The following is a 23,377-nucleotide window of genomic DNA, read 5'->3' as shown; positions in this document are numbered from 1 at the left end:
GAATTCCCTGAAGATAATGTGTGGAATGCTCTAGAAGAAGTTCGGAATGGGGGTGGGGAGTGTCGGGCAACACAGAGAAAAGTTCTCCCAGCCCAGGTAATAAACGTATTCCTTTCCCCAAATACCGTTAAAGATGTTTTCAAAAAAAAAAAAAAAAAAATCTTAAAAAAAAAAAAAAACCTTTAAGCTGACCTCCTGCCAAAGTACACATCAATTATACAGCTTCAGTCAGGCGGATGCTCGAGGAAAGGGGGATAATGTTACACCCAGCTGGGCACTTTGTAGTTAGCACAAATGTAATATAAAGCACAGCAGAGTTCGTCAAGTGTCTGTCTGGATTTTCAGTTTTCATTAGTGGTATAATTAAAACCACATTTTCAGCTCTATTACCTGTAACAAGAAAGGAATGAGAAATGAGGTTGTCAAGGTCAGGCTTTTCCAGCTATTTATACTGAGTATCTGCAGGCCACAAGTTGTTGAATTTGGTGTAAACCAGAGAGACGGCTGAATGTCGCACAAGGATCCATCCTGTGTGGCTTGAAAGGCGTGCGTATGAGGTCACTTCCTTTGAAAGGCCACTGGACCATGGATGCCCACGGCGCAGAAGGACCAGGAAGATGGGCAGTCAGACAATCCACTTTCAGCCATGGAGACTGGCCACAGAAGGGGTTTCTCACCCATTAAGACCAAACTGGTCACACATCCTGAAACAGCCCCAAAGGTAGTCCTCAGACACTCTCGCTGAGGACAAGAATCCTAAAAATCTCAAGGCCATCTTGTAAATGTACAAAAGAGGGCTGGATGGGAATGTAAATGTTAAACATCTCTCCCAGCACTCTCCAGCCCACACACACTTCACAGAGGCCTCGCTATGTGCAGCAAATCCTGTTGGCCTGGCCTTCAACACACATCTAGAACCCAGCCTCTTCTCACCGCTGTCTGCTCCACAGCACCACCATCTCTCCCCTGAATTCTGGCCAGGCCTCCGTGCATCTGCCTTACACTCCCCGCGATGGTCTGAATGTTTGTGTCCCCCAAATTCATATGGTGGAATGCTAACCCCCAAGGTGGTGGTATTAGGAGGTAGGGCCCTTGGAAGGTAATTAGGTCATGAAAGCAGAGCCCTCACCAAAGGATTAGTGCCTTTATAAAACAGACCCCAGAGAGCTCCCTCCCCCCTTCCACGATGTGAAAACACAGCGAGAAGTCAGCCTTCTATGAACCGGAAAGCACTCCTCACCAGACACCCAATCTGCCAGCACGTTGATCTTGGACTTCCCAGCCTCCACAGCTCTGAGAAATTTCTGTTGTTTATCAGCCACCTGGTCTATGGTACTTTGTTCTAGTAACCCAAATGGACTAAGACACTCCCCCAACCCCCATGCATACACACACGGCCCATAGTTCTCAAGAGAGGAGCCAGATCATGTCACTCCTCTACATAAAACCCTCTGGTGGCTTCCAGCTGTTTCAGAGTAGAAGCTGCCACCCTCGCGGTGGCCTTCAAGGCCTCCATCCCTCTGGCCTACTGTTACTTCTCTAGCTATACCTCCCATCACTCTCCCTCTCTTACTTCATCCCAGGCACACTCCTTCCTCGGGGCCTTGGCCCTTGCTATCCCCTCTGCCCAGAATTCTCTTCCTCCTGTTATCTATATGACATGATCTATATGACATGATCTATATATATAATCTATATCCTTACTCAAAAAGCACTTTTTCTTCCAACGAGGCCTTCCTTCCCCACTGCTTCACAATGCAAACCACCAACACCCCACCCACTGCCAGCCATAGCATTCCCTATTTCCCTTCTCACCTTTATTCTTCTCCGTGGCACTTAACACCATCTGCTATTTTTTTACTTATTTTCTATAAATACCTGTATCTCATCACTTCCCAGATGTAAATTTCTTGAGAACAGTGATTTTTGTCTGTTTGTTCACCATCGCATCCTCAGTACTTAGAAAGAGCTTGGCACATAATAGACATTCAACAAATGTTTGTTGAATGAATGAATGAACGAATGAATTGATCCACAAATCACATAGACCAATGGAACAGAAGAGAGAGCCCAGGAATAAACTCATGCTTATATGGTCAATTAATCTATGATGTAAGAGTATATATATATACTCTCATATATATATATATATAATGGGGAATCAATGATCTAAAAGTATACAATGGGGAAAAGACAACCTCTTCAATAAATGGTGCTGGAAAAACTGGATAACTACATGCAAAGGAATGAAACGGGACCACTTTCTCACACCATACACAAAAATAAATTCAAAATGGATTAAGATCTAAATGTGAGACATGAGACCATAAAAATCCTAGAAGAAAACATAGGTAGTAATTCCCTTAACATCAGCCATAGAAATATTTTTTCTAGATATGTCTCCCGTGGCAAGGGAAACAAAAGCAAAATTAAACTACTAGGACTACAACAAAATAAAAAGGGTTGGTGGTGAAGGAAACCATCAGTAAAATGAGAAGGCAACCTACTAAATGGGAAAAGATATTTGCAAATGATATATCCAACAAGGGGTTAATATCCAAACTTACACAACTCAACACCAAAAAAATCCAAACAATTTAACTCAAAAATGGGCAGAGGGCCTGAATAGACATTTTTCCAAAGAAGACTTCCAGATGGCCCACAGACACATGAAAAGATACTCAACATCACTATCAGGGAAACACAAATCAAAACCACAATGACATATCACCTTACAGCTGTCAGAATGGCTGGAATCAAAAGACTAGAAATAACAAGTGTTGTTGAGGATGTGGAGAAAAAGAAATGCTCATGCACTGGTGGTGAGAATGCAAACTTTTGCAGCCACTGTGAAAAACAGTATGGGGTTTCCTCAAAAAATGGAAACTAGAATTACCATATGATCCAGTAATTCCACTGCTGGGTATTTACCCAACGAAAATGAGAACACTAATTTGAAAAGATAGATGGACACCTATGTTTATTGCAGCATTATTTACAATAGCCAAGCTATGGAAGCAGCACAAGTGTCTTTTTACAGATGAGTAGAATAAAGACACAGTTTAAAAAAGGGGGGGAGGTGTATACACACACACACACACACACACACACACACACATATATATATATATAGAAAGAGAGAGAGACAGAGAGATGTATATACACACACACCAACACACAAATGGAATATTACTGAGCCATAAAAAAGAATGAAATGCTGCCATTTGCAACAACAGTGGATGGACCTAGGGGGTATAATGTTAAGTGAAATAAGTCAGACAAAGACAAATACCATATGATCTCACTCACATGTGGAACTTAAGAAACAAAACAAACGAACAAAGAAAAAAGGAGACAAAAAAAACAGACTCTTAAATACAGAGAACAATATGGTGGTTGCCAGAGGAAAGGTGGGTGGGAGGCTAGGTGAAATAGATAAGGGGAATTAAGAGTACACTTATCGTGAGGAGCACTAAGTAATTATAGAATTGTTCAATCATTATATTGTACACCTGAAATTAATATAACACTGTATGTTATATACACTTCAATTTTTTTTAAAAATGTGATCCAGAGGTGACAAAGTCAACACCAAGTAGGCTTTCTTTGGGTGAGTGATTAGTAGGTCCTTGAGGCCCACACAGCTAGAAAGTATAGAAACCATCTGCTCATGAACCCTCCAACACAAGGATGGGTCTCAAGCAAGTGCTTGTTCTCTGGGCAAACCTCAAAGTGCCTGAGACCCACCCTTACCCACCCACACCACCCCTGGAAAACCAGTTCTAGGACCTTACAGTAGGTGGTAGCGGTACTCCCCTTACAATATAGGAGGTGAAACATTCTCCAATACTGACCGCTTGTATTCCAGCCCAGGCCCTGGGCAGGTTGAACCCAAGCACCAAGAACCCAGCTTTGATGCTTAATTTTATGAGCCCAACTTGGCTGGCTTCACAATATTCTGGATTTTCTTGAGGGTGTTTTCGGATGAGATTAACATTTAAACTGGTGGACTTTGGGTAAAGCTGATTTCCCTCCCTAATGTGGGTGGGCCTTATCCAATCAGCCGAAGGCCTGACTAGACCAAAAGACTGACCTCCCCTGAGCAAGAGGGAATTTTTCAACAGATAGCTTCCAAACTCGAACTGCAGCATTGGTTCATGGCTGCATCTCCAGCCCTCCAGTCCCCTTGAAGATTTTATTTAAAAAAAGAATAACTCTTTCCATTTATGTAGTGTGTGTGTGTGTGTGTGTGTGTGTGTGTGTGTGTGTGTGAGTGTGTGTGTCCTATTGGTCCTGTTCCTCGGAGAACCCTGACTAATACACCACCTAAGCCATCCAGAGGCATTTCTCCTGCGGCTCAACCTTCCTGAAGGAAAACACCCTCTTCCAAGTGCCAACTGCTCTGGATGCATGAGCTGCTGTCGCTGACAGGAATTCTTCCCTTCAGCCATGCATAGATGCTTACATAGCCCCCAGAAGTGCCAAAGGACGCTAGCTGGTCACTTCTCTAGCCCAAAGGACAGCAGAGAATCCCATATAACAAAGACTCCTCCTCTGCTACTATGCTAAGAACTGACAGAAATATTTCTTTATCTATGATGTCATTGTTGTAAAGAATCTTAACAGTGCAATAATATTAATTCATATATTGCAGGCAAACATTACACTAGCACTTTGAGCAAACATGTGGCTGAAACCTACGAAGCCGAATAGAGAATGACGTGGTTAAGAAAGTGGCCCTGGAGGCTGACTGTCAGAACTCAAATCCCTTCTCTGCCACAAGCCAGCTGAGTAAAATGTGTCCTTTCCCCTAAGCCACAATGTTCTCATCTTCAAAATGGGATGATAATAGTAGTGCCTATCCCACTAGGTTGTAAGAAGACCATTGGAATAAATGAAAAAAATGCAAGTAGCACACACATCCCCATGCTTGGCACATGGCTCATGTTCCCTGAATGTTACTACTATGATTGCCATGGCATGGTCCCAGCCCTTAAAGAGTTTTCTAGAAGCACAACATAGCACTTGGTTAAACGGGATTAAATCAGTTATGACTCTGCGGGTTGCAAGTGAAGAATGGAAAATCCTTGGGGAAGACCTGGAGCCCAAAGAGTTGTTACTGGAAATGTAATGAATGGGAAGATGTTGAGCAGAAATGTGGAAACTTTGAATTGGGAGAGCTCTTAGAGGTCATCCTGCCCAGCAACCCTGGAGCCCCCAGCGATTCACTCCCCCCTACGAGGCTGACCTCACATCATTGCTGGGCAGACTGAATTGGAAAGAAACTCTGCAAGTTATTCATGGAGTATGAGAATAAACAATAAGTAAGTAAGCAAACAAATGTGTATGTTCCAGGAAGGAAACAAACAGGGTATTTAATGGTTCAAAAGAGGTGGGTGTGAAATGTCCAGAATAGACAAACCACAGAGACTGAAGGTAAATTAGTGAATGCCAGCGACTGGGAGGAATGGGGGTGGGGAGTGACTTCCTAACGGTATGGGGTTTCTTTTTAGGGTAACGGAAATGTTCTGAGGTCGCATGGTGGTGATGATTGTACCATCTTCTGAATATCCTAAAACCTACTGTATTGTACATTTAAAATGGTGACTTCTGTGCTATGTAAAACGTTGTCATGTGAATTAGAACACAATTAAAATTTTTCTAATTAAAAAAAAAATCTAGATGTGGAGGGGCCTATTTTAGACCCGACTGACAAAAAAGAAAGCCTCTCTGAGGAATTTGTGTAAAGCAAGGGACTGAGAAGTGGGAAGGAGCTGGCCCCCGGAAGGCATGTGGACAGGCTCGCTGAGCAGATGCAGGAGAAAATGCAGAGAACACTGAGTGTGGACCAGCTCGGCACCTTGGATAAACTATTTCAGATTTAGCCTGGACAAGGGGAAGGAAGTGAGAGAGAGAGACAAGGTTGAAGGTGCAGAGAGGCACAGTAAGAGGTGGGGTTCATTCTAAATGAGATCAAAAACCACCGAAGGCTTTTATGCTGAGGGATGCCCTGCTCCAATTGCCATGTTTGAAAAACTCTTTATATCTCCCTGCACACACAGCACCAGTTTCGGAGTGGCAGGACCAACACAAGACAGAAAACCTTAAAGAGGTTCATTCTCACTGGGTGGGGCTTACGCACTCCTAACAAAACCGTCACCAAAGGTTACAAATTAGAAGATGGGTTTATTCATAAGAAAAATATTTTAAAAAGTAATATGAAAACAATACGATTTAGTGTCTATTCCCAAATGCACCTTATCTCCTTTCCCATAAAATATCTAGTAAGAAAAATATATTCTCACCATCTGGCTCCTTTTTCTAGGGCCGGTGGCGGTGCTATTATTGAGACACGCACGCCCTCTACAGCTAGGAGCCCAGATTGCGCCTCACTGCTAAACCTAGCCTGGAAAAAGGTGTTTTCATTAATCCTGGGACTGAAAAATTAGCATCCCCCAAGCCCATGCCACCCATGGCAAGCTAGATCCTCCAACACTTTCCTGAAAACTAGAGAATAATATAAAAAAGAAGTGAAATTGGCAGTTTTCTTGGGCAATTATAATGTAAATACAGATTTATCTGTCTGCCCTTTTGGTAATATGCTCTCCCTCCATAGACCAAAGGGAGGGAGAGTGTGTGTGTGTACACATATATTCTCACTCTAATATTCTGCCTCATTATGTAATTGCAAGGATAGAACATGTGTTGAAATGTTCATCCTCTGTTCCTCAAAATACTTGGTTTCAAGTCAGTAGAAAACCTTTGCCATAAAACAATAGAGCAACAAGGTAAGGGACTGACCCTCCCGGGCCGGTGACAATGGCAGGAGGCCAGGGGCGAGAACTGGAATCACGGCGCTGAACAATGGCATGAACATGCTGGAAAACGCAGTGGACATCCAGGAGGGTGGCCTCGAGTGACAAAGTGGAAAGATGAATGCAAACATGAAAATCTGGTGTGGGGCGATTAAGAAAAGAAGAAGAAGAAGAAGAATATCTGGGGGGGGGGGGATCAAAGAAGAATACGCAGAGAGGCACCCAGTGGAACAACAGGAGAGGGGACAGGGAAGGGCTCTGTGTCCAGGAGATGGACGCCGTTCAACCAGAGCTGAGCAGCCTGGCAGGCGGGACAACACGATCTGTGAAATGCCATCGTTGCTCCACGCATGGTCTGCTCCTCGCCCCCAGTATTCTCAGGCAAGTTTTATTTGGGAAGGAGAGACGTACTGGGCATCTGGGCCCAGCATGTGAGTTCAGAACGGGTCTCCCTCTCAAACTTCCTGGCCACCTTAAGTACACCCAGAACAGGCAAGTGTCCCTGGGAGCCGCCAGGGGCCCAGGGGAGGGGGTAGAAAGACAGATGCCGGTCCACAGTTCTGCTTTGCGCTGACTAACACAGCCATTAAAAAATGAAATCTGTTCGCTAGACAAAATATAGTCAAACATTCCTGCGTGCTCCATCCTTTAAACAGATTTAAATATTGGCCTGTCTTCTCTGTGTTTGTTTTGGTTCCCTCAGCCCACATTGAAGTCCACGGGCTCTTTCACTCACTCATCATCTCGCCTCCCGCTGCTTCGGCCGAGAATGAAGTAATAATTCAGCAAGCTGTTCGGGGCTTCCCAGCAGCCCGGCTGCACAGCGCCGTGCGTTCCAGTGGCCTTGAACTCCACAGCCCAGCGAGCCCCGGGAGGGACCTTGCTCACACTGGCTCTCCTGCCTAAGCGAAGGCAATGTGGGAAGCAACGTGAGGAAAAGCACTAAAAAAGCACATTAATTTCTCCTCACTGGTTCTCACTTACATTGGCTTATGAAGCTGGGCTGTTTGTAGCCTACACTTCAATTGCACAGTGGTGAGGGGTCCAGAAACGGCTTAAAAGAAAAAGGACAATTATATCTCAGTAAAGCTGGGGAGGGAAAGGAAAGGAAAGGCAACTGTCTGGTAGAGGTGGTTTAAAAATAAACGAGTGATTCTCTTTTCCAGAGAGCAACCTGCTGTGGCCTTTGGAAGGCTCCTTTCGTGTCCTTGCTTTTGCTTCTGTCTGAGCCGCGAGAGCCTGCCAGAGTCCCCCTGTTTGGTTTATTACCCAGCGCACCCTTCTCCCCTGGAGCCTGGTGTCAATGCACACTGTGGGATGTACCTGTACCCAGAACTCTCCAGAATCAAAAGGTTTCCAAGTACTTCACTGTAACGATTTAGTCACGAATGAATTTTTAAATGTCAGAAAAACTAAGTGTTTGGAAGAAAAGGCAATCTTGGGCCCCCTATTAAAACAGAAAGCAGCAGCATCTGAGCTCTTGAAGTTACTACCCCAAATCAATGAAATACAATCTCAATTATTGAATAAGGTTCTAATGCAAGCTCTGTGGGACCCTCGGGCCTAGTGATTTCCTGGAGAAGACTTGAAATCAAAGAAAAAGCTTTGCCCCAACGTAATATAGATTGTTTTTTAATGGACTTAACGTGTTAATTGTTTATTTCGTTTTGGTGCTGGAAAATCAGACCAGGCACTCCGCCCTTTTCATGGGACTAAGTTTTGAACTTTAACATAAGGAGCACAAAATAAGAGGACCTGGACTGCCTGGAAATTGTGAGGAACAGAAGAGTAGAATGAGCAGGGGAAGGGCTACCACCCGTGGTGGGGAAGGCAGCCAATGGTCTGAAAACCAATCCAGCAGTAACTGACCAGCTGCAAGCCAATAGGGCAGGATCTAGACGTCAACAGACACCAACCACGATTCCAGGACTGTGAAGGATGAAAGGAGTAATGTGCTTAACAATTCTAAAAATGTTAGGATGGGCAAAGTAAGAATGAGCAAGGGAGCCACAAGGAAAACTGTATCACATATTATATTTTGGCTACTGATTCCTAGCAATAGCACTAATAATAATACGCTATTATAAAATGGACCAATACACCTTTGAAACAGAAAATATTTTTATGTTTTTTATGTAGAGAAAAACAGCAAGAGTCATAGGAAGAATACACACTTCGGGTAAATCGACAAAGTTAAGCTTGCAAAGGCACAAACTTGGGAGCAAGATCAAGTGACTTCCCAGATGCAAAGACCCTGGAAGCCATGCCTGAAACAACCATCCGGTCTTGCCGCTGTCAGCTCATTCACGCACCGTGCAGTCAGTACCGACTGATAATTCAGCTTTAGCAACAGCAGTAAGGACCTGCGGAAGTTTGATGCCTTAAATTAAAAGCTCCAGGGACACCTGGGTGGCTCAGTCACTTAGGCACCTGCCTTCCACTCAGGCCATGATCCCGGGGTCCTGGGATGGAGCCCCACATGGGGATGCCTGCTCAGTAGGGAGCCTGCTTCTCCCTCTCGCTCTCTGCCCCTCCCCCACCCCTCGTGGTCTCACTCAAGCTCTCAAATAAATAAATAAAATCTTTTTTAAAAAAGAAAAAAAAAAAAAGGGGGGCGCCTGGGTGGCACAGCGGTTAAGCGTCTGCCTTTGGCTCAGGGCGTGATCCCGGCGATCTGGGATCGAGCCCCACATCAGGCTCTTCTGCTATGAGCCTGCTTCTTTCTCTCCCACTCCCCCTGCTTGTGTTCCCTCTCTCGCTGGCTGTCTCTCTCTCTGTCAAATAAATAAATAAAATCTTTAAAAAAAAAAAAAAGAAAAGAAAAAAAAAGCTCCAAAGGGCAGGAACTCTGATTTCCTGGCTCACTTGTACAACGGCACAGAACCACAATAGGTAAGGTTTGCAAACAATGTCTTTATTTTCCTATCACTCTCTGTTTCTCTGTGATATAGGTGTATGTATGTATTTTGCAGATAACGAGAACTAAAATTTATTGTTTGCTGTGTGTCAGACACCATCCTACATGCTGTACGCACCCTCAAACTAACTCTATGAAGGAGGTGCTATGATTGCCCCTCTCTTTGCCAGAGGAAAGGACAGGCACAGAGAGACTAGCCAGTCTACCACTCACATTCTCTATCTCCAGCTCCCATTCCATGTGCTGGCAAAAATTACACTCCTAGCTAATTCCAAGTACATTAAGCCATTTCAAGTTGAAGATCAGTTCTGGAGTGTCTCCTCCCCTTCCTTTCCCCTTAGTGGTTTCCAGGCTCCTGGGCTCATGCAGCATCATGACACCTGCAGAAGGCATCTCGTCCCTTGTTGCCATCATCTGTACTACACTGGCTTCTGCTGAGATGCTCAGCCCCGGTCAGCCCTTGGCTCTGATGGATTACCCTCCAGGCCAGCATTTGCTGAGGGGTCTGAATTCCCATCTGGTCTCCAGCCACACAATACATATATTCTCACCCCGGCTGGTCTCCCTACCAAGAGACCCCTTCAGGCCCACCTGCTCTTGCTCTGCCTCTTGGCTAACTTCCAAGTCCTCAACGTGAAACTGTGTCTGCTCTCCCATGGCTCATTCAGCCAGGAAACCAGGCGGGCCATTGAGGCCCTCTCTGTGTTGACACATTCCGCGGCCTTATCTACACTTCTTCGGGGACATCTCACCAGTGCAATAGGGAAGCTCCAGAGTCTGCCTTGCTTTCCCAGACCCCACTCGGAACATAATCACAAGTTCTGTCTGTCCTCATATTCCCTTACATAGCTGAATGTCCTGGTATCCTCCCCCTCCCCCAACCATGCTCTCCAAGGAGGGGGTGGGGAGTAGAAGCACTCCCTTCCCCAAGAACACAACAGCACCTAATACCTTTACTTCTGCATCTTACTATCTCCCTCCCAACCCCAGCCCATAGTTTTTCACTTCTGTGGCTCATGGCGAAAAAACCTGACTCCTTAAGTATTCTTCACAAAACTTACTTATACCCATAAAATGGTTTTTGAAATTATTTTTTTAAATTTTTTATTATGTTATGTCACCATACAGTACATCCCTAGTTTCTGATGTAGTGTTCCATGACTCACTGTTTGCGTATAACACCCAGTGCTCCATGCAATACATGCCCTCCTTAATACCCATCACCGGCCTAGCCCAATCCCTCAACCCCTTCCCCTCTAAAGCCCCCAGTTTGTTTCCCACAGTTGGTTTTCGAATTTAAAGTGAAGGGTCAGACACTGTGTTCTCTACTTTCACACCTACAACCTTTCCCTAAAGCAATGGTGACTAAGGTCAGGTACCCACGCTCTGGGCAGGGCCTCCATGTAAAAATGAGGAAGTTTGATAAAGCATGGGGCAGAGAGTACACACAAGTTATGACCCCAAAATACCATGCTTCAACAGAACCATTGGGAGAAAAGTTTAACAAGTGATAGAGACTTTTGAAGGTACCAACACCTCTAAAACAAAGATCAAAAGATCTCATTGAACTAGAACGGCTACAGAGCATATGATTTCATTTATATGACATCCTTGTAAAGGCAAAACTAGAGAGACAAAGAAACAGATCATATCCATACAATGGAATATTATACAGCCCCAACAAGGACTGAGGTATTGATGCACGTTACAAACAGCGTGAACAGCCAAAACATTATGCTAGGTGAAAGAAGGCAGACACAAAAGGTCATATATGATATGATTCCATCTATATTAAATACCCGGAATAGATAAAGCCACAGACACAGAATGTAGAGTGGTGGGTGCCGGGGGCTAGGGGTAGGAGAGAATGGGAGAGAAAACTAAGGAGTTTGCTTTGGAATAACAGAAATATTTTGGAACTAGACAGAAGTGGTGCCTGCACAATTTTATGAATATACGAAAATGCCACTGAATTATTCATTTTAAAACAGTTATTATGGCATTCCATGTATTTCACCTCAATACATGATTGTTTAAAGAAAGAAAATCAATGGTCAAAGGGGAGAGCTGACTACAAATGGGCACAGGGATATTTGAGAGGAAAATCGAATTGTTCTGTAGCTTGAGTGCAAGCTGCCTACATTTGTCAAGACTTGCAGAACCGTATACTTTAAAGGGTGTGTTTCACTGTATGTAAATTACCCTGATTTTAAAATGGGGAAGAGAGCTCTCCAACATCTAGAAACTCAATAAATGTTGTTGACTAAGATCTGCCATAGATTATTTTGCTAGAGAATGACTGCTCCATACAAAGGACCATAAGAAATATTTTCTACAATTCCATGCTAATGAAATGAAAAACGCCCTTGCTACTATAGGATGGAATTTATACTGGCAATTTTTCATTATCACATTAGTCACTGTGAGGGAATTTGAAGGATAAGAGCTTGTTACAGAACTTAACTCAGATTTTTTGATACATATATGAATGTATCAGTAGTATATAGTTCAGTGAAGGAAACTGCACAGAACTCCAAGATCTATTGTAGCATGACAGGTTAAACTATTCTTGACATAGTAATTCCAAGCTTATTTTATTCTGGCTATCCATCACTGTATTAACAAACCACTCCAACACTTAACTGGTTTGAAATGTAATTTTATTATCATCACACAGTTTTGTGGGTTGAATGGGCTCAGCGGGGCAGATCTCACTTGGGGGGCATCATGCAGGCATCATGCAGTTACAGTGCAAAGTTGGTTATGACGTCAGTATGAAGGCTCAGTTGGGCTGGGTGTCCAGTATGCCCCACTCCCATGCCTGCAGTTGATGCTAGTAGCTATTGGCTTGAAGCTCAACAGGAGTCCATAAGAGGCCTACAATGTGGCCTCTTCATGTCTCTCCACACAGCAGAGCAGCTGGGTTGCCAGAGAGATTGAAAAAGAGCAAGCACTCCAAAAAAACTCAGATGGAAGCCATGAGACCTCTTCTGACCCAGCCCCGGAAGTCATACAGTGTCCCTTCCACCTTATTCTATTGGTCAAAAAGCAAGCCCCAGGGCCAGCCCAGATTCAAGGGGAGGGAATTACACAAGGTCATGAATATTAGGAGGCATGTTCACTGGCGGCCATCTTTGGGGACTGGCTTCCAAAAGAGGCACCAATACCATAATATCCACTATGAGGATTTTGGAACGACATTAAGTTTTCAACTATAAAAATAGCATTTTGGCATTTCTTGATAAAAATTAAAGTGAGTTTCAATTTTAGAAAGTACATATCTAGCTTATTCATTCAACAAATATCTATTAAGTGCCTATTATGTACCAACCACTGTGCTAGGTCTTGAAGATGCATGGATAAATCTGTCATGGAAACCGTCCCCTTGCTGCTTAAGGTCTAGATACTGCATCATGGAATCCAATAGAAAACAAAAACAAAAGGAGTTCCACAGAACCTGTTGGAGGGCAAAGGAAAGTGAGTTGGTTCTCCCTAAAGTGGAGCGAAGGAATGCCAAGAAATGCTTCAGAGAGAAGGGACTTAGGAGGGGAGTCTTGACAGATTAGGATAAACTCTAAATTCCTCAGCATTTATTTGGGAGAAGGGTGGGTGGGGTGGGAGGAGCATGAGGAGGAAGGAGGGCATTCCAAACCAAGCGAGCCAGCAAAAACAAAGCTGAGGAGGCATCCCACATGTTTAGGGCACTGGAAGCAGTTCCATGTGGCTAAGATGCAGAATTCAGGGGGAGTTCTAGACACAGGCATCAATCTTGCACAATCTTACGCAGATGTGTTTAATTTAGTCCACAGATCATGTGTTTTTCTTTTTCACTTTCATAATGAACTACCACACAGTGTTTTTTAATTTTTTAAATTAGTTTCCAACATTTAATAAACAGAAAGTTTAACATAAAAATCCAGCTTCTTTTGAAAAAAAATCTTTAATTTGGCTGGACTGGGCCCAAATTCCCACCCAGCAACAACAGGCTGGAGCCAAAGAATGTCCCCTTTAGATGGGGTTATGAACTCTCCAATTTGCAACACCCACATCTGGTCCCCACCATCCCCTTCACTGTAGGCATTTGAGTCTGAACCCCCCCGCAAATAAGAAAGTTAAGATGCATCGTTTATGCAGGGTTGGGGGGGGGGCAATGAACAAACGATATTTTATGCTATGCTCAAGTTTTGAACTTCATCCTCTCTACAGTGGGGAACTAGTAAAGAGTATTCAAATAGGGAAGTGACATGATCGGATTGGCATCTCAAAATTATCCCTCTGGCATCATCAAAAGATTCATGTGGAAAATGCACTGAAGATGCAAGGAGGCAGGTGAGAACTTTCAATATTCCAGGTGAGAACTGATAAGGTCTGATCTGGGGCAGTGGCAGTGGGATAGAGAGAAGGAGGCTCAAACAAAAGGTATTAAGGAATTGAAAAGATAACACCTGGTCACCAAGTGGGGGGAAGAGAAAAGAGCTAGGATGACACTCAGGTGTGGGGCTACAGTGACGTAGAGGAAAAGCAAGTTTGAGAAAGCGATCATAACTCCAGCCTTATTGGTGTTGAGCTTCACCGCCTGAGGGCCATCAAGGTGCGAGGCAGCTGGGGACACGGGTCTGGGACACAGAAGACGGGTAAGAGCCAGAGGTGGAGATTAGGAATTCATGGGCTTTTTGGCAGTTGAAGCCACAGGATCAATAAGACAGCCAAGGAAGAGTATGGGGAGTTAGAAGACAGCCAAAGAAAGAACCCTGAGGAACGGCAGGCAGAGGAGGGGGAATCAGAGAAGGAGAGCTAGGAGAGCCTACTCCTTGAGAACTGAGGGAAGAAGGAATTTCAAGAAAGGATCAGTCATCAGAATAAAAAACCACAGAAGGCTCAGCTTAAGTGTTCACTGTGTGACAGGTAGATGTCATCAGGAGATAAACTTCACAGAGTGTATCAGAAGAATGCCGGAGATACAGGCTAGAGTCCTGAGTGTGGTTGATGTGGAAGATAATACTGAGTCAAGCAAAAGACAGTATCTTGTGTTTAGGATTCAGGAATAAACATCAGAAATTACTTTTTAAAGGACTCTACCTTTAAAGAAGAAAGAGAGCATTAGAATTGTTACCTGTAACCAGGGGGAGTTTACAAGACCTTTCTAAACCCTTTTCAAGAACGCACCTTAAGAAAGATTAGCAAACATCCTGCTCATTCATTTACATCAACTGGTTCACTTTAAGAACCATCATTTATTTTCACCTGGTCAGTCCATCAACCTTAAACTCCAGTAGATGGGGTCTACACGAGTATTTCTTCTTGGATAATGAACACGTTTTACAATAAGAGATTGTTCTCGTAATTTTCTCTTTTGTTGTCAAGAGACTTCGCCAACAAAAAGTTCCATGATAACAAAATGCGATTTGATTTGGGACTTATGCTCTTATCCTAAGAAATCTAGCTAGCAAGGAAGAATAAAATCTGGTTCTATTCTTAAGAGAGAGACATATTTTCTGATTTTAATTTTTCCTTCTGAGAGAAATTTTTCTTGTTTAGTTTTGCAAAGGATGAGAGGAGAAAAAAGTGAGAAAGTGGAGTCTCTTTCTATTGAACAATTGGGCTGTGATGGTAAAAGTGATATGGGTCTATTTTTAAGGGGCTGGGGGATCACCGTGTTGGCGGTGGTGGGTGTGTTTGATATTGGAGAAACTTGCGCTCTTCTGTGGACTCTGAAGAAGCCAGCAATGAGGAGCAGGCAAAAGAGAGAGAAAATCCGTAATGCTGTAAGAGTCCGCAGAGGAAAAGGATCTGTCTTGTGTGGAAGGGATGCCTTGTTCGAACTGGAGGAAAAGAGGTGAGCATTGTCATGGCCATGTCATGTTATAGATACAGACAAATTTCCCTTTGAGATAGACCAGGCCACAGGCTGAGCCAGGGGAAGGGGGCCTCTTCTTGAGCAGAGTGGGAAAGGCTAGGGGCGGAAGAGAGGCAGGAATAAGTGAAAAGCCAGGCACCTGCGCACAAGGCACCATTGGAGATGCGATATTGACTTTCGATTTGCCCCATTTAGTAGAGAAATGCCTGTGCAGAAGGCAGTTGCCTTCTGTCTAAATTGAATATAAACAAAGTAAGAAAAATAAAAGAGAATAAGAAATGGACAGTGATATTTACTGTGCGATTAAGAGGCTGGGCTTACAATCAATTATATATTCACTCATTATTCATACAACGAATATTTACTGAGTGGCTATTATGAGCCAGATGTGGGTCTAGATATCATGAACAATCATTAACAAAAAAAACAAAAATTCTTGCATTGTAGAATGCATATTCTAGTCCTCTCCATATATGCTAAGATAGTCCTTGCTCACATTCCTGAAAAGTGTTTGGTTTTTTTCCACGAGCTTCCACTGCTATACAGACCATGTGAAGCAACAGCCTCTCCTCCAAATAAAGGGCTGAGACACAAAGAACTGTGAACCAGGTACCACTGAGAAGAGGTTGGTTAATACTCATTCAAATAAAACTGGAAGGACATTTCAAAAAAGAATGCCATTACTTTGTTTGGAATTGGGCCAGGCCTCCAGATTTCACAGTCTCTGAAAGAATTAGTGTTTTCTAATAATCCATCTGACACATTATGTTCTAAATGTTACTTTCTGATTAAGGCACTAGGCATACAGCAGAAGACCCTGTAAAACCCACTCAAGGTCCCCCAGGTGTGTGCTGCGGAAGTTGAAAGGGGCAAGGGATGTGGCCATATCCTTTCTGGTCAGGTTTCAGGATAAACAGATTTAAAGGACAGAACTGTAACTGGGATTTGGCCACCTTGGGAAGGAACGCGGTGTTTGAACGACATCCTTCCCAGACTGAAAGCTGCTCAGACGTGGATCGTCATTCCAGGCATTTGGCAGGCTGGTTTATAGTAGCAGCCAAGTGCATAATTGCCAGGAACTGGCCAAATCCACGGAGACACCAGTCACTTCTGAATGCTGAAAAATGTTTGTAATATACCGTAATAAATGTAAGCCTTACTCATTTAATCAGATCTGCGTCCTACCCTGGGGATTTCTGCACAGGAGAGAGATGTTTACTGAAACTACTTCTCTCCACTGCCACCTTCCATTCCAGGAAGAACAGAACTACTATCTGGTTGGCCTTGCCGATTTCTGTTTTATATTTTAGGTCATTAATATGGATGCTTATAACATACACGTTTCCAATTCATTCTGAATTCACTTCAGTATAAAGTGATGAAACTAACGCTTTCTCCTTATTTTCTATTGTACTGAAACGGAAACTAAGCGTTACTAAAAGACAGAGATTTGAGAGTATCAGACTGTTCTCCATTCCTGACAAATTTCTCAGAGTAGTTTCCCCAAAACCAACGAGAGGAGATGGGGAAAGGTTCTAGTCACCCTGGCTTGTGAGAAGCCGTCTGATTCAAGGTCTTTCTGGGCTTGCAGCAGTTTTGAGATAGGTGAATAGCTCCGCTTCGGGAGCTGGCCAAATGTTCTCCTAACGTGAAGGTGGGAAATCAGGTTGGCTGTTCCAGGTTCTCTTCCCCAGCTTCCTTTATGGAGAGCCTTGATCCCTCCAGGTCAGAAGTCTGATTTTCCCAAAGACTGATCCAGCCCCTGATAACTGATGCATACCAAACTCACTGGGAAATCCTCTCAGCCCAGATGTCAATTTTCAAGCAGGAATTTCATTTCATAGGCGACAGATGAGGAGAAAGTAATTCAGGTTAAGTGGCTGGGTGACTGGTCCAAGGTCACACACATGATTGCAGAACTAAGGCTTGAATCCAGGTCTTTGACTTTGATGGCCTTGCCCTTTCTGCTAGAGCACCATGCCTTCCTGATGGAAAGCTAGCATACAAGCGTGACAAGAGGTTCCAAAGAGCAGAGTGCACTGCTAGGGGGACCAGGGCTGGCACAGGACAGGACCATGGGAAAAGCTGGCAGTGGAAAGCAGGACCCATGTGACTGAAGGTCAGGAGCCAGAGTCCAGTCCCAGGGCACACCACGGGATGGAGGAAATGACAAGAGATCAGCAGGGCCCCATTCAGAACTAAAATATGAACAGAAGAGAAACTGTCTGCGGAACACAGCTGATTAGGAAATGTGGGCCCACAAGGGCGTGCTGGGTGAGCCCACCACCCCAAGTATTAACCTCCAACTGAGTTTCAGAGCACTCTGCTCCAGCTCTGTGCAAAGAGGAAACCATCTGGGACCAGAACAGAGACCAGCCTGTAGGGGGAGCCAAGTGGCTGCCAGCCGCAGGGCTGACCGGAAGAGCAGGGGCAGCGCGCCAGCCAGGTCACTGCAATGGCAACACCAGCCTTCGGGAGTTCAGAATCCTCTTCTATATGGTCTATGTCTTGACTGCTCTAAACTGTGCTGTTGATTCTGCTTTACCTCTGAAAAGATGTAAAGATGGCTTGAGAGAGGGTGACCATATTATACCACCCAAACCCAGCAACTTGTGAAATTACAGAGAGAGCTGTTAATAACTATGCCAGTACACCAGTCATAAGCCAGGACTAACCCAGGCTGACCCAGACGAGCGGTCACCCCAGCTCGAGACCAAGCACTCAGGACTCAGACGGCCCGGGCACAGCTGGCGAAGGGTGAGATAATTTTGCCGGGACTGGTGACAGGAAGGGCCGGAGAAGTCCTGAGAAGTAATTCATCCTAAAGGAAGAGAAAGGCAAAGGACACGAATTGGGCTCCATGACATCAAGACAAGAGGGGAGGGATGATTCCCAGTGTGTTGGCCACACCCAACATCTTGTTACCATGGCTTTAAAAAGCCAGTGAAATAAAAAGAGCTGTCTCATTAAAATTTCCATAGAACATGAAGATGCAAGGCGAAATCCTCCCCAGCAATTTCAGCAGCAGTGACAGAGAAGGAGCGGTTGGCGCTGAAGTTGGGTGGGACAGCAGTGGATAGTCACGGCACCTTTGGTGGATGGCAGCGTGGCTGCTGCTCCAGGCTTCGGCAGTGACCAGACCCGGTACCCTAGCAAGCGAGAGCAGGAGAGCCAAAGACGGTGGGTGCTTTACTCTTACATCTCAGAGCATATGGACGGTCATCCGTGAGGACTCAATGAACTGTCATGCATTAATATTACTGTTTCTTCCACCACAGCCTGAGGAGCTCATTGATGTTGTCCAAATTTGAGAACCTTCTTAATTTAGAGCCACGCAGTTCATATCAGTAGTTTCATAGTCTAACGTAGGCTCAGACCCTCAAAATATATATGTTGCAATGATACATACATTTCTAAAATAATACAGAAAAATATGTGTATCTAGTAAGTAACACGTAATACAGAAAAATTTTCCAAAAATTCCTAAAAATTATGAGCTTTTGCTACCTATTAAAGAGTGACATCTACTGATTCCCTCTGTCCTCCAAATGATCAGTGTTAGGCTTCCAACGATTTGAAATTAGATACCTCTTTGAAGCAAAAGGACTCACTCACTCCATGGCTAAAATGAAAAAGACAGACAATACCATATGTTGGCAAAGATGTTGAGCTAGAATCCTGACACAGCGCCAGTGGGAGTGAATAGGTATAACCTCTTCGGAAAACTGTTTGGCACCATAGACTAAGCATGAACAAATGTACTTTCACTCCTTGAAGATGCCCAACAGCAAGGTATACATATGTTTATGAACAGACATGGACAAGAATGTTTACAGCAGCATTTTTCATAATAGCCCAGCACTAGAAACTCCCCAATGTCTGCCAACAGAGGATTGGATAAATAAATTGTAGTGTATTCATACAGTGGAATACTGCCATGAGAATGAACACATACAACCACACACAACAGCATGAATGAATCTCACAAACATCAGGTTAAACCAAAAAGACAGACATGAGATATTCCATTTGTATACAATTTACAAGCAACTGAAATTAACCAATACTGTCCCAGGTCCAAAGGAGCTGGTAACATTCCATCTCTTGATCTGGGTGCTTTTTGAGCTCATCATGTCTCACTATTCGTCAAGCTGGTCACTAAGTTCATATTTCAGAGGACGAGTATTATGTTCAACCTTATGCTGCAGCATGGCAAAGTCACATTGCAGAGAGCATGTGGGATGAGTGAAATTGTGACACCCATTCCAATTATAAAATAGAAGAGCACTTTAAATGTTAAATAATATTTTAAAGAGATTTTATAATCTTCTCCAACTATCCAGTGCAAATTAGAACTCAGTATCATTCTGGGGTAAAACAGAAGCCTAAGAAAGGTAAAGAAAATAAGAGCACCAGCAACCAAAGCACACAAAACAAGAAAGGCTGCTCCAGTCGGTGTCATGTGCCTTCCCTGGACCAATAACTGTGGCCGAAAGAATAGGATACATTCATGGGTCCGTCTCAACCACCTGCTCAACAAGATCACATGAAATGAAAAAGGGGCAACTCTCCAATGGAAAAAGCAATGGGAAAACAGCACATGCGTACTGCCATGTCATAGACTGTACCCCACGGTCATCATCCCAAAAGAAATTCTTAAACGTCGCATATCAAGAATGAGGAAGTATGTTCTCTCAAGTGGCATTCAGCTCTGAGGTTCCATTGTTCTCTCCCCTAACACACATGTCAAATCCATTAGTATTAACATTAAAATATTTTTAAAATATGGATCTCGTTGTAAAACATACATCCAAGCGCGACTTCTGATAGCAACCATGTTTCAGCGTCTCTCAAAATACTCATCTGCCTATGAACATGTGTTAACACTTTTCCCTCCAGCAGTCTGGATAAATCTCCCACATTGTTTTGACCACATACCTTTCTGTTAACAGCCATGAAGTCACACACCAAAAAATTAACTGAGGACTACAAGTGTGGCAGGCTGAACCCGAGCCCCCACTCCTCCTCTCAGGGGAGAGTCTTGGGGATTAGAGAGAAACCAGGTTACTATGATGCCATTTAACCAGAGGGCTCAGCCAAAGGCCTTGTCAGTTTCTGTGGGACCCTCCCTAAGAAAGGGACCACACCAAGCAGAGAACATCTTTTTGCATAATAAGGCCGGGACTCTTATTTCACAAGAAGTGGTCTTAAAATCATGTTGTTAGAAGAAATACACATTTGTCTCCTAGACTATATACCAGGGGTTGGGCAAACATTTTCTGTAAAGGGTCAGACAGTATATATCTTGCATTTTCTGTAAAGGGCCAGGCAGTAAATATCTTACATTTTCTGTAAAGGGCCAGGCAGTAAATATCTTCAGCTGAGCAGGCCTTACAGCCCCTGTTGCAGCTACTCAGCTCTGTAGTGCAAAGGCAGCCACAGACAATACTTCTACAACTGAGTGCAGCTGTATGCCAATAAAACGTTACAAAAACAGGCCTGTGGGAATGGGTCCATTGGCCACAGTTTGCCAACCCTGCGACTAGACAAAAACAAACAAAAAACTACATCATAGAAGTGAAATGTGTTTGTTTTTAGACAAAGACAAAGCCTGGACACAGCCCTTCAGATGGAGAGAACAAACAAAAGTTGAAATGCTCCCGGTTGACCCCCAGCCGTCCACACCCTTCCTACCATGGCACTAGAGCTCATCCTCCCCCACGCTGCAGAATCGGCAGGGGCCAGAACAGGTTGATTCTGTGTTCAAATCCAGCTGAGGCCGGAGGCGGCAGAACTTGTACAACACTTGATGGAGCTGGGACTTCATCCACTCCGAGGAGGAAGGTATGTTCTGAGGAAATGGAAGAGACCCCTGATGCTGAAGATTAAAGAGATCTGTGAAGACAACATTGGGAGAAGGGGAAAGAAGGTGAGAGTTAGAGAATGAGGGAGTATTGAATATCCACCAGACAGGACTTACCTGGAGCCCAGGTCCCAATATTTCTTTGGACCCTTTCTTGAATCCTTTAGAAAAGAAGCTCTTAAGCCTATCACAAGTCTCTGCTTTATTTCCAACCACTCTCTGCCTCTTCAGTTTCTCCCAAACTGGCCTTCTTGCTGTTTCAGGAACATACCTAGCACATTCCTACCTCAGGGCCTTTGCACCTCCTTACTTTTTAGACAGACTGAAAACTCTTCCTCTAAATACTCAAATGGTTCACTTTCTTTTCATTTGGATGTCTCAAATGACATCTCCTCAAAGATGCTTTCCTTGACTTTTCTATCTAGAACAGTCTTCATCAGGCTCTACTTATTTTAATTTTTCTTCACAGCATATATCACTATCTAATTCTCTTCACCTATAGCATGTGAGCCCCATAAAGGCAGAGATATTGGTTAATTCATTCCAGCTCACTCCCAGAATCTTGAATAGTATCCAGGACACAAGAGGTGCTCAATAAATATTTTTTAAATGAATGTATCAATCAATCAAGCCCAACACATCTATGATGGCTAATATTATGTGTCAACTTGGCTGGGTTATTGCACCCAGATATTTGGTCAAACATTATTTTGGATATTTCTGTGAAGGTGTTTTTGAATGAGATTAATATTTAAATTGGTGGGCTCTGAGTGAAGAAGACTGCCCTCTATAATGTGGGTGGGCCCCGTTCAATCAGTTGAAGGTTTGACTAGAACAAAAGACCAGAGAGCATTCTGCAGCAATCCGCCTTTGGACTTCATCGACAAAATCTGCTACTCCTGGTTCTAAAGCATACTGCCTCTGAACTTCAACTGCAACTCCTTCCTGAGTCTCCAGTCCCTTAGACTCCCCTGTCGGACTTTGTGGACATGCCAATGTTCGCGATTAGGAGAGCCACTTCCTTAAAATAAATCTCTTTATGTCTATATCCTCTTGGTTCTGTTTCTCTGGAGAACCCTGACTAATACAGACTCCAAGTCAAACTATGCTATCTTCTTTACTAAACAATTCCTCCTATTAGCTCCATACCCACTGGTTTTCACGACATGAGTCAGGGAGCTGAAACTTCCACATATTCTGCAGATATGCAGATAATTTTGCTCCCGAGGACTTCCTCCTCCATGGTCAGCTAAATGGGGATGGGAGAATGGGGGAGAGGATAATCAAACACAGTTTTTCAAGATTATAGCCGATTATGTACAAACCCTAGCACTTAAAATCATCTGGAGACTTATCTTCCTTTCATACAATACCACGGCATTCATACCTAGTGAACAGGAAAGTGAATCTACAACCTGACCCGTCTAGATCCTAGAATGGTAAAGAACCGAAAATACCAAACATACGAGTTTATATTTTGGATTTTTAGTCGTGTCCATCGTATTTATATGAGTGGAGATGACCATAAGTATAAAGTCTACGGGGTATGGAGTGTTTTCGTAAGATGCTCCAGGACAGTGCTCCCCCTAGGCCCTTAAAATTTTTTAATTTAAGAAACAAAATTCCCTACCCTGGTACCACTCTGGGATCCTGTCATGAGAAAGTAAGGCTGTCCGGCGTCCCCAAAGTGTTGGGGCGGCCTTCGGATGCTTTCTCCGCTCCCGGCTTCCAGCCCTCTGCCTGCTTCCCCGGGCGGGAGGAGGGCGCGCTCCCAGCCAATCAACATTCAGTAGGGCCCTCCACCCGCGCGTCTTTCAAAGGCCCCTAGAAACCAATGGGCGGTTAAAGGCCGAGCCAGGGCCCTCGGGGCCGAAGGAAGAAACAGAGAGAGGGTCTGATTGGCTCCTGGAAGACGCCGCGCTCCA

General features: G+C 44.0%; 1 long non-coding RNA gene across 1 annotated transcript; it reads right to left on the bottom strand.

Annotated features, from left to right (window-relative positions):
• Window positions 1-12,374: 12,374 nt before the first annotated feature.
• LOC123800684 (uncharacterized) lies at window positions 12,375-23,339 on the bottom strand. Its single transcript, XR_006781975.2, has 3 exons — window positions 23,083-23,339; window positions 21,284-21,484; window positions 12,375-18,410 (listed from the first exon to the last, which is right to left on the bottom strand). It is a non-coding gene; the product is annotated as an uncharacterized LOC123800684 (long non-coding RNA).
• Between the last annotated feature and the right edge of the window lie 38 nt (window positions 23,340-23,377).

Source organism: Ursus americanus, chromosome 26 (genome assembly GCF_024610735.1).
Source record: "Ursus americanus isolate L20-20 chromosome 26, mUrsAme1.1.p, whole genome shotgun sequence".
NCBI classification, from domain to species: domain Eukaryota; kingdom Metazoa; phylum Chordata; class Mammalia; order Carnivora; family Ursidae; genus Ursus; species Ursus americanus.
The sequence above is the reverse complement of the archived record's forward strand: the minus strand, read 5'-3'. Positions and strand labels throughout refer to the sequence as shown.